Here is a 13,790-nt window from a genome sequence, read left to right on the forward strand (position 1 = left end):
CGGTCCCTGTGCTTTGCCAAGCTTATTTCAAGTAGGTGCTTTAGACCACTGAGCCATCTCTCCAGCCCGACATAGACAAGTCTTAACAAATTAAAACCACTCAAAGTCATACCAACTATCTTGTCTGTCCACACCGGAAAAAACTAGAAGTCAACAAGAGGAATTTTAGAAACTGTATAAATACCAGGAAACTAAGTAATATTCTCCAACATGACTAGCCAGTTAACAACAACAACAACAAAAATTTAAAAATGTATTGGAAAAAAATAAAAAAGGAAACACAACCCACAAAAACTTATAGGATATATCGGGCCGGGGAGATAGCTTGGTGGTCTAAGTGCCTGCCTGGCAAGCATAAGGACCTGGGTTTGATTGCTGGTACCACATGGTATGCTGGGCCCAGACAGTGCCAGCCCCAGAACTGGGCATGGTGGCACACACCTGTAATCCCAGAGCTGGGAGGCTAAGACAGGAGGATCACTATGAGTCTGAGTTGTGTAGCAAGACCTTGGGCCAAATGAGAACAGATTTGTAAAAGACCTATGGGATATAATAAGAGCAGTAATGAGGACAAGTTTTTAGCAAGAAACACACACATACAAAAACAAACAAAAACAGAGAAAAGAGGAAGATTCCAAATAAATAATGATATAACTCAAGGAACTAGGAAAGTAAGAGCTAATCAAACTCAAAATCAGTAGAAGGGAATATAAATCAGAACAAAAATAAATGCAATTGACACAATGATTAATGAAACAAAAATTGATTTTCTGAAAAGATAAAACCAATACATCCTTATCTAGATTAAGAAATAAGAGAAGACCTAAAAAATATAGAAAAAACATTTGAACAAATTTAATTGCCTTTCATGAGAAAAATCCCTCAATTCATTAGGTAGAGAAGAAACGTGCCTTAGTATGATAAAGGTTGTATCCACTGAATGCAAAAAACTGAAAGCATTTTCTCTAACATTCGGAACAAGACAAGGATGTCCACCTCCACCACTTTTCTTCTCTGTAGCATTAGAAAATGCTAGCCAGAGCAATGACCAAAGAAATAAAGGGCATCCAAATCACATAAGAGGAAGTAAAGAGTATATTTTCATTAGCAATATAATCTTATGTAGATATAAACCTAAAGACAAGACTGGGTGTGGTGACGCATGCCTGTAATCCCAGCTCTTGGGAGGCTGTAAACAGGAGGATCACTATGAGTCCAATCTAATAGTGAGATCCTGAACACCCTGTAGACCCTTCCCTAAAATATAAAAAGAAAAAAACCCCTAAAGACACCACCAAAAATTATTAAAACTGAACAATTAATTCAGGACAGTTATAGGGCGCAAAACCATTTATAAAAAATTAGTATCATTTCTGTACATGAACAGTAATGATTGACAGACATAAGCAATAAAATAAAATACTCAGGAATAAATTTAAGAATGTGAAAAATCTCTACAATAAAAATTTCAAAACATTGATAAAAGAAAATGAAGAGGACACATAAAAATGAAAAGATATCCTATGTTCATGGAAGGGAAGAATTAATATTATTAAACTATAGCACCCTAGAAAGTTTACAAATTTAATATAATTCCTATCAAAATACCAATGACATTCTTCATAGCAGTAGAAAAATAATCATAATATTTATAATGGAACCACAAAATTCCTCTAATGGCCAAGACAATGTTCAACAAAAAGAATGCTGGAGACATCATAATACTTAACTTCAAAATATACTCTAACACTATGAAACAGTATAGTACTGGCATAAAAATTCACATATGGACCAACGAGATAGAACAGAAAACCCAGAAATGAATGTACAACCACAGTAACTGTTATGCAACAAATATGCCAAAACCCCCCCACCTAAGACAAAAGATAATCTGTGTAGTAAATGGTTCTGAGAAAAATGGATATCCACATGCAGAAAGATGAAACCCAATCTCTGTCTCTCACAATCTATGAAAAATCAACTCAAGGTGTACCATAGACTTAAATGTAAGACCTGAAACTATGAAACTACTAGAAGAAAACACAGGGAAAACATTTTGAGACATTGGTATGGGCAACGACTTTGGGCTAAGACCCCAAAAGCATAGGTAATAAAAGCAAAACTAAGATGAGATTATATCAAACTAAGAAGTTCCTGCACAGTGAAAACAAAACAAAAAAACAACGTACAGAATGGAAGAACATGTTTGTAAACCATTCCACTATTCTTCTGACAAAGAATATGCAGAATATAAAAAAACTCAAGAGAAAGAAAACCTTGGTCTGATTTTTAAATGGGGAAAACAATCTGAATGGATGCTCCTTAAATAAAAATAAGCAAATGGCTACTGAGTCAATAAAAGAATTCTCAAAATCAAAATCACTAATCATCAGGGAAATACGAATTTATATACTACTGGTAGAAACAGAAATTGGTGTAGTCATTATAAAAAACAACATTATGTACCTCAATAAGCTAAAAACAAAACTACCATGTGATCCAGCAGTCCCACTTCTGGGCATATATCCAGAGGAAATGAAATCAGTATGTTGAAGAAACAGCTGCACTCCCATGTTAAGAAGCAAAGATAGGAAAGCAATTGATGCTATGGAAAATGAATAGATAAAGGAAATAGGTATACACACACAGTGGAATATTACTAGCCATACCAAAAATGAAATCCTGCTCTTTGTGGCAACATGGGCAGAACTAGAGGACATTAAATGACATTACCCAGACACAGAAGGACAAGTGCTGCAAGATCTCACTAATATGTGGAAACTCAAAAATCCAGTATCACAGAAATTGACAGACGAGTGACTACTGAGAAAAGCTGAGGGAGAAGGGAGAGAGGCTGGCTGACAAGCGCAGAGATACAGTTAGAGGAGAGGAGAAAGTTCCAGGGTTCTGTAGGGTAGTAGGGTGCACAGGTTACTACAACTTATATACTTAAACGTAACAGGAAAGTTTGAAGATTCCTAAACACAAAGAAATTGCAAATGTTTTAGGAAATATAAATGCTAACTACTCTGATTTTAGTTTTTAAATTATAAATATTAATTCATAATGGTACAAATTACTGGGTTTCACCAACTTGTCTTTACAAATTATCACACTGTATCCCATAAATATTCAGCTATTATGTGTCAAATAAAACACACAGGAAAATGCTGTTATTACTTTGAAAACTGGTGAACTGAAAGGATCAATCATTTGAAAAAAAGACCATATACTGTACAATTTCAGTCTGGAGTCAGGCAGTGGACCAGCAGTGGTCTGGAGCTGAGGATGAGAGTTAACCGCAAAGGGGCAAGAGAGAGCTTTCCGAGGGTTATGGAATGTTCTAGAACAGGAGCAGGTGATGGCTGCATAACTCAACACAAATGAATTTCCGGCTTACAATGAGTGAATCTTAGGGCAGGTACATTATGTCTCAATAAAACTCTAAAGAAGAGTTTAAAAAACTAGGCACAGTTGAAGGTCTTCTCAGAGGAATACATGGCTTTAATATTTTGATTATTTAAAAGCAACCTGAAGATAAGTGAACTTTGTATCTGACTTAACAAATGAGGAAAATGATAAAAGAATAAGATAAAGAGTGGTGATGAATGATACTGAACACAAATAGTTAAAGCTAACTCCTAAGGAGACATAGCTACTGCAGATGTGGAAGAGATGAAAAGGCCCCTTAAACAGCACCAAGTGCTGGTGACAGTGTGCCACACTCTACATGGACCCACGATAGAGACGCTGCATGCCACTGTGGAGATGCGCTCACCCAGTGAGTCCTAAGGTACCCTTTACCCCTGTCCACTCCAGTTTATTGTTCCTAAAGCCAGGTGCACTGATCCGCAGCAGGAGAGGGCAGTGTGAGGGAGCTTCCCAGAAACCCGCGGCCCACCTTTGGGAAAGGTCGCAGAGCGCAGGCATCAGCATGTTCCAGGGTTGATGAGACATGGAAGTATGAGAAAGGAAGGAAACAAATCCAGCTTCATGTAGTAAATATGGAAGCAAAGAGTCTTAAGAAAATTAGTAAATGAAACCAAGCAACATACAAAAGCAATTAATACACTCACAATGCAAAGGCAGTTCAAAACAAAACAAAACAAAAACCTACTAACATAGCACTCTACTATTGTCTTCACATTTTAAAGAGAAAAATCACATGGAATTTGATAAGATTCACCATGCCCTGGTGTAGGACCACCCACTCCACACCACAGGGGTTGGAGTCTGGACCCCTACGGCCCACCTGCTGAAGACTTCCAGAACCAAGAGCGCCTTTACGCTGAAGCCCTTCACTAAAATAGAACAAACAGGAAGCCTGCTCGCTCCCCTCCGTGCCTCTGTTTAACTGGTCCTGGACAGTGGTATAATAAAATTACAGCGACTCACATATATGGGTGTAAACACTGGAAGAAAGATGAAAGAGCTAATTACCAATGACAGGACTATTTGGACAGATTTTAGTCAAAGAATCATTAAAGTCAAGAAGAAAATTTGGTAAAATGACGGTGTAAGAAAATATTTAAAAACCAATTACTTTTCAGTTAACAAAAAACAACTTGAAACAGAAATGGAAAAAAATATAACCCAGTCATAAGGATGACAAAAATTACAAAATATTTGGAATAAATTTAGTGAAAACAGAGAGGTTTACAGGAAAACCACAATTTTTTTTTCTTCTTGAGACAGGGTCTCACTATGCAGCTCCGGCCGGCCTTGAATCACTGTGTAGCCAGGCTGCCTCAAACTCATGATGCTCCTCCTACCTGAGCCTCTCCAGTGCTGAGGACTGTGCCAGCATGCATGGCCCCACAAAATCCTGTAATAAAAAATGGAGAGAAAAACCATCTTCCCAGAAGGGAAAAGGGCATCATGAGGGTCAGTCTTCCTCAGCTTCATAGATTCATATGTAACTGCACTGTGCTGTCAATCAATTCCTGTATTTTTTGAACTAGACGTTTTACTGTAGCCCACATACAAAAGAACTAAGTTTAGAATACCTAAGAAAGAATCATCCAACAGGACAAGTGAGAGGAACTGGCTTGATCAGTGTGAAATACTCCCGGGTATGGGGACTAACTATGGAACTTCCCTTCTGTGAATGGAAATTTCAGGGTCAGCAGAACCCTACATACCGTTCTTACTAGCTCCAGTGAGAAAAGGAGGAAAAGGAGGTTGAGAGCAACAGAGGAGAGCAAACAGCCGGGAGAACGCGCTGCGTGCAGACTCCTTGGAAGAGGAAAAGGCAGGCGGGAAGTACCCCTGGGCCTATGCTGGTACCTTCCTGAGCACTGATCTGTGTGAGAAAGGAGCAAGACGCACCCGGTGTGTCCTCATTACAGCAAAAGCTGAGCCCCAGGGGTGATGTGCACGAGGGGCAGGGCTGGGAACCTGAAGGCTCATAATCCCAAACATCTAAACCATCCTGTTTCCAGGCCTCAGGAGGAGTCACGCCCATGAGGTCCGTCCATCTGCGTCTCACCACTGGGATGCTGAGTCCAGGAGAGTAGCAGCTTAGTTCTGTTCAATGCTAGGTACCTGCAGGACCTAGAACAGGGCCTACTTTCACAGGCACTCAACGTACTTTTGCTGAACAGGAATGAGTAGCATCAGAAAGGGAGGGGGAAGACTCACCAGAAATAAAGTAGTCTGTCTACCACCTACCTTAAAGCTATAGCAAATGCAAGCTGAATACAGCCTGTAAAATGTAGTAAGTGGAGAGCCCAGGGAATTTAGCAAGCAAAAGGCCAGATTTTTTTTTTTTTTTTTTTTGTATTTTAGAGAAGGGTCTACAGGGTGTTCAGGTTCTCCCTTCTAGATCGGACTCATAGTAATCAGCCTGTTTACAGCCTCTCAAGAGCTGAGATTACAGGCATGTACCACCATGCCAGTCTCAATGGCAATCTCAGGGTGCCTCGGGGGCGGGGCCAGCACTGCAGGTCGGGGAATTGAACCCCCGGCCCCTATGCCTGCTTGCAGGCACTTAAAGGGCAAGAAATTAATCCAAAAATCTACCCATTCATCCACCCACCCACCTGCGTGCCCATCTGCCACCCACACTCCCCTCCCCCCATTCCCTCTGTGTCCGAGGTGTGGGAGATACTCAGGCATGGGATTAAGGGAGGTGCACCTCTATTCTCACTGAGTCCTGACTCAGTGACAGTTAATTATACAAACAGACCACTACAGGGTTTCGGTATATAAGATGTTTTTTAAAGTTAGTGTAGCAGTCTTCTAATTTGCAAATACAGTGGTTTTCAGAAGGAAACCTTTCATAAAGACTTTATTTTTAGGGAAAGGTCTTTACCCTAATTTCTTTCTTTCTTTTTTCTTTTTTTTTGGTGGAACCGAGGATTGAACTCAGGCCCTTGCGCTTGCCAGGCAAGAGCTTATTGTATTGAGCTATCCCCCCCCAATTTCTTGATAAGGCTTTAAGCACCCCAATTTCAAAATCTGAAGGAAAAGTTTTAGAACTGAACACACTCAGGAAGGGTAGCTGGGCCATGTGGGGGAGACTTGAAGGAAAGGTCACTTTTCCCTGACTAATAAACAGCTTTGGTTAGAGGGGATTTCCAAATGAATCATAGCACAGAAAGCCCCAGTACTACAGCTACTTCTTACTTTTGTTTTGTGTTTCCGAGATGAGATCTCGCTGTGCAGTCCAGGCTGGCCCCACATGCACGCTGAGTGTCCCCGGCAGGCCAAGTGTGGGGATTACAGGCACGAGCTGCCACGCCCTGCTAACGCTTTATTTCTCCAACATCAGAACGAAGAGGTTCTACCAGAACTTGTACATTGATTCTACTCATAAAAATTCCTTCCTGAATTGTAAAAAGCTCTAAGCTAGAAAATCACTTGAAAGAAAACTGGCTAATTAACAATTAATATGACAAGGCACTATGTTTTTTTAGTGTCGTACAGTTAATAATACATTTGTTACTAGATTTTTACCGTAATAGTCCCAAATTTTAAAGTGTAGTTGAATAAATAAGTGAATGCATTCACTCTAAGAAAACCTTAAGAAAAAAGGTCCTGCGAAACAAACATAGCAAAGGAATAAGAAGCCAACGAAGTGCCCAGACATTATTCCTTCTCCCAAATAGCCACAAGTTTAACTTTTAAAAAAGTTACCTTTTAAAGATGGTAGTTTCTGCAGTTCTCTGTTACTTGTGGAGTTAAACCGTGATGAATTCTGCCGTTTGTCTTTCTTCACTGTGGGCTGAGGAGGGGGTGGTGCTTTTATTTTAGTTGATGTTGAAGACTGGACAGCCAAAACACTGTTTTTTCTGCTGGAAATCTGCTTCCAAAATAAAATAACAACAAATAATTACAATGCTGTATATATAGCACAATCAAAACTAGCAAAAGTGGGGGCCTGCCCCTTAGCTCAGTTCTTTAAGTGGCTGCTTCAACAAAGCAGTCAGGCTCAGGTTGCTGTGGTTCGATCCCCACAACTCAAGTCAGCCAAACCTGCCCTGCCCTGAAGGCATTCGGAGCAAAAAAAAAAAAAAAAACCCAACAACAACAAAAAACTAGCAAAAGAATGACACAACCTTGCTCCGGATGGAGCCCCTCACTCCACAGTGGCCAGGGCTCCTTGCCGCTGCCAGCAGGGTCAGGCGGGGAAAGGCTCACAGGCCACCTGTTATCGTGCCTCCTTCGGACTCTGAATCTAAGTACTCACCATGACCACCAACTACAATCAAAGCCTGAGCCCCACCACTGTGAACATGTGTCTCTACTTGGCAGAGACCACAAATGTGGCAAATCTCAGGGTCCCGAGAGGGAAGTGATCCTGGTTATCATCAGCTAGTCCTTGGAAGAGGGAGGAAAGAGGGCAGGCAGGGAAGGCAGTGCGAAGCACAAGAAGAGACTGGAGAGCAGAGAGCAGCGAGCAGAGGACTCCTGCGGGCTGGCAAGGCCAGGAGGAAGAACGCCAAGGGACCAGGCAGCCTCTAGAAGTAGGAGGCTGAGAAGAGGGCTTCTCCTCTGCAGCCTCCAGAGGCTGTGAGGCCTGCTCAGACTGCTCTCAGTTCCATGCCAGACTCAGGACTCCAGAACTAGAAGAGGCTAAGTGTGTTCTTTGTGTAAGCCATTGCTTGTGGTACTCGGTACAGAGTTGATAGGTCACAAATATAGTGGACACCTCCTAAAATGACAGGTTTTCCTCCCAAGCTCCCGACTCAGCCCTCCAAACTGCATGAAGGCTGTGCAAGGAAGCCTCCCTGCAGCGAGGAGCTGCTCTTCCTCTGGGCTTCGCTTTCAGTTATCCATCCCTACACTCCTGACTCGAACACTCCTCTCCAGATGGCGCTGTTGCCCTCAGGCCATCCAACACCATGTGGTGGCCCACAGAACAGTGGTAAGATACTCAAGGTGGGTGAAGGAGAGGCCACAGAAACACAGGGCAGAGTTACCAGGGATCCTCTGTCTCTAGCATGGGCCTAAGTGGCCATGTTCATCATGTGGACCCCTTGGAGCTCCTCTGGCCCTGGGACCCTCACTGAAGGGCTTCCTGGGCAATGACTGGATGACAGCATGCCACACTTGCTGCCACCCTCATCTAGCAGTGACAACTACCACTGCAAGGTGAGTATCAGGCACGAGGTTCACTCAACACACTCACTGCGGTGTCCTCATCTGGCCACCCAAAGTGACGGGGCTAGTTTCTGCTGATGTGCTTAATAAAAAGCCACCAAGTTCTCCCCCACAGGCACAAATCACCAGCCCATTCTAATGATGCAGGGCCACAGGGCTGGGCACACCAACACAAGCCCTGGACACATCTGCTCTCATCGCTGAATGGAACTGTCACTAAGCAGAAAGAGCTGCTTTATTTTTCATAGCTGTGTTGAGGATACTTGGTGTGTTAGTTGATACATTGTGTCAACTTGGCTGAATCAGCTCTGCAGATCTCAGCATGGGGGCCTGCCCTGCAGATGGGCAGGCCCAGGAATTGAGAAGGCAGGAAGGTGCCCTTCCTGGTTTCCTTCTGTCCCACCGGGCTTCCGTGGAGAAGTCCCAGTCTTTGGAGGAGCTTAGTGTTGGCAGCCGCACCGCCTTGGAGGAGCTCCGATCTTCACTGTGGAGCGCCGGTCTTCGCAGTCAGCGTAGAAGGAAGAGAGAGGCTTGATGGACACCGCTGCAGCTGCTGCTCCTCCTCTGCTCGTCATTGTTTTCTGCCGCATGAACTGCTGTTGTCTGCCTTGGAGCCAACGGAGTATGGACTGAACCCTCCAGCAACTGTGAGCTACATAAACCTTTCCTTCCTTCACTTTGAGTGTTGGGTGTTTGTCCCAGCAATGAGTAAACAGTAACTAAGACACTTGGAAAGAGCATCCCAGATGAAAGTGCTTGTAACAGCAGACAGATTCCGACCAGGGTAAGCAGTCTGGGTTCCCTTCCTTCCCATAGCCAGGGGCTTCTGGGTTCAAATGTACTTTCCTAGGCTTTGCTCTTGACCCACTACAACTTGAATCTAGTTTCTGTTCCCCATGAAGGTGCCTGTGTTGGGAACCTGGCCCCCAGGGTGTGGCACTGGAGGTGGGGTGGGTCTTTGGGAGGTGGGGCCTGCGGGGCAGCCCTGTCCCTGGGGCTGTGTCCTCTGCAGGGATTGTGGGACATGCCTGCTCTCTGTTGCTGGTCTGAGATGTGACTGCTTGCTCTGGCACACACTTTCTCATTAGAGCTGAGCCCAAGCGGGCACTGTGTGAATTTCCGAAACTGAGCTGAGTGAGTCTCTTTTGCCTCACAAGCAGCCTCTGTTGGGTTCTCTGTTACAGTGAGGACAAGCACGCATTTGTCAAATAACACATTTGTCATTTTTCCCACCTGATCATGAAAGGGTGGGTCCCTCCTCCTTAAGCCCCTCCTTCAACTCCTCCACAGAATGTCCTACCTAACATGTATCTGCTCAGCTTTCTGGGGATGCCCTTAGGAAACTCCAGGCACAGAGAGCTACTCCCAGAAACTGTTCTTGTTTTAAATGTTAAGTCACACACACATGTGATCCAGTAGATCACATTTCATCTCCTTTTCACTTTTCTAGCATGGCAGATTCTACACCGCACATGTAATGGGTAGCGATGACCACCACCAGTTGCTGGCTACTGCCTACACTAAGAGCACGTAACATAACCATGGGTGTAAGGCCACACTTGTGATCTGGTAAGCCACAGACACAATCAGGTCAAGTCCACAGGTAAGACAACCCTTGTAGGGCAACATTTCCAGTGTCTGAGAAAATAAAAACTCATCCTCAGACCGGTGCACACCCAGGAACAGTTGCTTCTCCCTGGAGCCCTGCTGTTGCTTCACTCTGGGCCCCTCTAGAGCTCTCTACATGGAGGAGGCAGAACGAACTTCAGGAATAAAATGGGCTCTCCTGCCCATTCTTAACCCACTGTGATGACAGCCCAGTTTTCTCTAGCTTCACGCCAGGTACAAACCTCCTCCCAGGCCTCCAACCACCTCCCACTGTTCTCTGGCTCCTCAGGTTTACATCCCTCGGTGGTGATCAGACTCAGGTGGCTCTCTTCTATCCCCACAGGCCCAGCACAGCACCAGCCAGTTGGCTGTCGTGTTATATTACGCATGTCAGGGGCTCTCAGCCCTGGCACAATGTCATTTTACAGTTTTCTGTCAACTATGAGGTAGCCAGCTTTCTTCCTGACAAGGACTGTGAGTCTCCGAGGGCAGGGCTTGTCTGGCTCACCCACCTCTGTGAGGGCTGGGGCACCTTGGGAACTGCCAGGCTAGGGAAAGCTTCTCTGAGGAGGGAGATGTGGGGCCTGCAGACTCAGCCCGGCCACGGTGCCTCCAGAGCTGTGGGCAGGCACCCAGCCTGGGCGAGAGCCCTGATGGCCATGGAGGGGTAGCCAGAAGGCAAGTCAGAAGTATCAGAGGGCAAGGACAGGAGCAGACCTCCCTTTCTAAAGGGCCATTGTGGCACTGAGGGGCAGATGAGCCCAGAGAAGGCCCTGCTTTGCAGTCTAAATGAGAGATGACGATATCAGTTTGGGCAGCAATGTCCGGGACAGACAGGAAAGTCAGAGACACTCTGTTTAGATGAAGAGTGTGGAAGATAGGGTGGAGGTGAGGGAAGGGCCAGGAGATCATGCCACTTTAGGCCAAAACAGATGGGTGGACCAAAGGAGCGAGGTCAAGTGAGACCGTCTGCTTGAGGTCCCTGTGTGGAGGTTCTACTATATACAAGATGAAGAGCCCACAGTTACGTCTCCCGTCTTTCAGAGCCAGTTCTATGTGATTTTCCTTATTCCATGAATCTGTAGTGGGCTTCTCTTCCTTTTCTTGCTTTCTCTGCTAATTCTACCTACCCTGCCCTAGACAGCAACTCTCCTTGGCTTCCTTACCTCTTACGGGTAGTGAGACCCTATAGACCCTATAGACCCTATACTAAATACATTAAAAAATTCTCCTCTTCCGCAATTTTAGAATGGACTAACCCAGCTGCTACCACTACTGTGCTAGACACTGTCCGGTTGCTTGTGACAGACTCTGAAGGAAGTATTTTTGCCTCCCCAAAGGGTCCAATCTGAATGTGACCAGGGATAGGTCTAACGTCCAGTTGGCAGCAACACAACAGGAAAGGGAACACGCAATCTGGAAAGGAATGGGACTCACAAGACAGCATGTGGGGAGGTCATGGCAGGGTCCCTTGCCGCAGCACTGCTGCCATCCGGCCAGGCAGTCCTGTTTCTGGGGTCTGCTCTGTACACCATAGGACATTACAACTGTCCCTAGCCTCAGCCCACTAGAGGCAAATGCCTCCCTTCCTCAAGCTGTGACAGCTAAGAATGTGTCCAGACACTGCCACATATCCCCCTGGGGTGGCTGGGCAAAATCATCCTTGGTTGAGAACCATGTCCTTCAAATGTGCATGAATAATTTGATTTCTTTAACAAGTAAGTTGCAAGGAGAAAAAAAAAGCCTACATAGAGTAAGAAGCACAGGACACACAACGGCCAACTGGAATATACATGGCTTATGTGGATGTAGACTCAAACTGATCAGCTGAAAAAGGGGCATAAGCAGTGGCAATCTGAATGCTGTTAGAAGTGATAAAAGCACAAGAAAAACCCGAAGATTAACAAATTGGGTTATATAAAGTAAAAACCACTGGCTGGGTGTGGTGGCGCACACCTGTAGTCCTAGCACTCAGGAGGCTAAGGCAGGAGGATTGCTGTGAGTTCAAGGCCAGCCCAGGTCACATAAGACCAGTCTGAACTGCACAGAAAGACTCTGTCTCAAAAAAGAAAAAAAAACAAAAACAAAAACAAAAAACAATAACACAATAACACCTTTCTATAAAGGAAATGAACAACAGAGTAGAGACAATGTACAGAAGGACAGAAAATATATGCCAAATACTCATCTGATACAGGATTAATATACAGAATAGAAGGGACACCCCCCCCCAAGAGTCTAATTAAGAAATGGGCAAGAAATTTGAACACACTCTTTTCAAAACAAATACAAATGACCAATAAACATATGAAAATGTGCTCAGCATCATTAGCCACCAGGGAAATGTAAATCGAAACTATAATAAGATACCATCTCACCTCAGTTAGAATAGTTACTGTTATAAAAAAGAAACACTAGGGCTGGTGAGATAGCTCAGTGGACTAAAGCGCCTGCTTAGGCAAGCTTAGGCAAGCGCAGGGACCGGAGTTTGATCCCAGACAACACATGCCTCACCAGCCCTGCCCCTAGGGGCTGCTAAGCAGGCCGGAGTCTCGGTGTAGTGGTACACGCCTATAATCCCAGCGCTGGGGAGGATGAAAGCAGGAGGATCACTCTGAGTTCGAGCTGCGTAGTTTAGACTCTGTAACAACAAAATACATTAATAAAAAATAAAAAAAGAAAGAAAAAGAAACACTAGTGAGTCTGTGGAGAAAAGGTACCCACCACTGTCAGTCATCAGTGGGAACAGAAATCAGTACAAGCACTGTGCAGAACAGTGTAGAGGTTTCTCCATAAACTAAAAACAGATCGACCATATGAGTCGGCAATCCCTCTTTTGGGTCAACACCCAAAGGGAATGAAATGGGCACATCGAAGGGACACCTGAACACCCATGTTCATTGCAGCACTATTCATAAGCTAAGATACAAGAGCATCCTAGGAGCCTATCACAGGTGAAAGGACACAAAATGTGGTGTATGTGTGGAGAATAAAATCTGGGGGACATCACGGTAAGTGAAATAAGCCGGGCATACAGACAAGGGCAGCATGTTCTCCCATGTGTGGCAGTGAGGGCAGGGTGTATAGCTCTGTGCTAGAGTGCTTGCCTGGCACGTGTGGGCCCTCATTTGATCCCCAGTATTGTCCCTCCCAGGCCATCCCCCAAGTCCCCAAAAGGCCCAGAGCATGCTGTGTGGAAGTCAACCTGAATGAGTAATAGTGATTATTGTGGGTGGATACAGGGAAGCTGGATTTGGTGTATGCTTTAAGCATGTACTTAAGTATCACACTGAACTGCATTAATATATACATTATTTTAAAGACCTTATTAAAGGATAGTCTATATGGCTCAGATTTGACTCAAAACAACATAAGGAGAGATAACTGCTTGTGTGTGTGTGGATCAGCAGTCCTGGTGGCATCTGACAATGACAAAGCTGCATGATGGGATCTCAGGCTTCATGATACTTTACTCCACTTTTATATGAAAATAATTTATAATATAAAACCTTAAAACTCTCTCTAGTTTGTTCCCATTACCTCTGGATACCTCGAATGTGCCGTCCCTAGTCTTTTCC

At 44.4% G+C, this 13,790-nt stretch overlaps 1 protein-coding gene across 2 annotated transcripts in view; it reads right to left on the minus strand.

The window, feature by feature from the left end:
* Positions 1 to 13,790, minus strand: part of Ppp2r5c (protein phosphatase 2 regulatory subunit B'gamma) — a 148,628-nt gene that overhangs the window by 111,345 nt on the left and 23,493 nt on the right. For both annotated transcript variants that reach the window (XM_023705685.1, XM_023705686.1), the window contains exon 2: positions 7,138 to 7,306. The gene's annotated coding sequence lies outside the window, so the exon portion shown is untranslated. The remainder of the gene's footprint in view (positions 1 to 7,137; positions 7,307 to 13,790) is intronic.

Source organism: Octodon degus, unplaced genomic scaffold (assembly GCF_000260255.1).
Source record: "Octodon degus isolate 3935 unplaced genomic scaffold, OctDeg1.0 scaffold00226, whole genome shotgun sequence".
NCBI classification, from domain to species: Eukaryota; Metazoa; Chordata; class Mammalia; order Rodentia; family Octodontidae; genus Octodon; species Octodon degus.